The sequence below is a fragment of the Penaeus monodon genome, chromosome 27, assembly GCF_015228065.2.
Source record: "Penaeus monodon isolate SGIC_2016 chromosome 27, NSTDA_Pmon_1, whole genome shotgun sequence".
Lineage (NCBI taxonomy): Eukaryota > Metazoa > Arthropoda > Malacostraca > Decapoda > Penaeidae > Penaeus > Penaeus monodon.
The window spans coordinates 14,584,625-14,586,282 of NC_051412.1; positions in this window are offsets into that span (position 1 = coordinate 14,584,625).

A 1,658-nucleotide genomic window follows, 5' to 3' on the forward strand; every position below is an offset into this window, starting at 1 on the left:
ATGACGCTGTAGTCTCGATATTGTATTTTATATTCGAATTTCTATTCATAACTCATCTTTATTCATCTTGGTATTCTTCGTCTTCCCTTCAAGCTATCTTCAAGCAATCAAATCAGAAATCGAGCATGGAAACCGTCAACGCAATAGATCTCTTAATTAGTAACTTTTTTTCTCACAATTTCCATCAAGTATTCTTCTAAATCAACTTCTTTTCTTCTTCTTTACGACCCAAATCATGTCATGACCACGACCATCTTAATTTAACAATATACATGACTAAGTGTGAGTCGTAATAGTAAAGAACTTGCGTAAAGAATGATACTTTAAGGATTAAAGAAAAATAATAGTAACATTTTCATTTTCATTCAAATAAACAAGAACAAATACCGAGACGAAAATTTTCCTTCAGAAATAATAATGTGTCGCATACCATTCACTACCTACCTAAAATTTATTGCCTCTCTCACCAGCGTAATGAAAACAAATATTTGTTGTTAATAAGTACGTAAGTATGAGTAATATTTTGAGGACTTAGCAGCCTCATCTTTGAGAATCAGGGTTCTAGATTTTTATTTTTATATTCTTTTAAAATTTCATAAACCACATATTTCCAGTAACGGTATCCTTATCTTTCTAATTTCATCCTTAAAATAACCTTCAGCGATATAAACATACTGGCAATCACGACTCTCTCCATCTTAATAAATAACCCTCATAATCTTCTTAATACCATCCCCAAGGAACTTTCTGGAAGACGAAAAAGACGAAGAAGGAAGCCAAAGATATTACGAAGATCACGTGACTTTCTCTTCATCCGGTTAGCTTCTTCTCTAATGCGATAAGGGTTAGGTATTCTTTCTTAAGATGAAATGGGATACTCTGAGCCCCCTCTTTGAGTAGTATGTCTCAGAAACTTACTTTTTGGTTGTCGGTGATAGTTATGGTGGTATATGGTTTGAGAGAATACAGTGCGGAAATATGGTGTGAGGATGACTGAACTATAATTTTTTTCCTTGCTTTTACCGTGCTCTTTATCGGGTGTTTCTGCATTTTATTATTTATTTCCCTTCTTTCTCTAAGGTATCATATCTTTTAAGTTTTTTCATTTTTGCATTTGTTTTTTTCTTTCTTTCATCATATCTTTCGCAGTTTTACTTCCTTTTTCTAATTCATGTTTTCCTTATCCTATTTCCGTTGAAGATGATGTACCTGTAAATTAAATATCTATGGCGTTACTAAGATCTTTGTTCTTAGACCAGAAGTTCAATCTTTAAAAAAAGGAAAAGGCCTTGGCATTCCAATCATCCTGCAATTAATGTTATTTTTTTATTAAAAGGTAATTAAAAGTAAGTATACCGAGAATCGCAGAGACATTACAGAATCTACAAAACTAGGATAGAGAAAAGGGAGAGCCACTTAATACAAGGCAAGACGCTGGAGCCCCCTACACCTAGAGAGCAGAACGAAACACAAAACTGCGATTAGATCACACTAGACTTTCTCTAAGACTTAACACTTTATTGTATAAACTTGTGCCTCTCCTACATTAGGGATTTATGGCGGCACGATAGCTAGGTATTTGTGCTTCACTCGTAAAACTTTACAAAACGCCTTTGAGACTGTGCAGACGAAGGCGCGACGGCACAATTAACGACAAG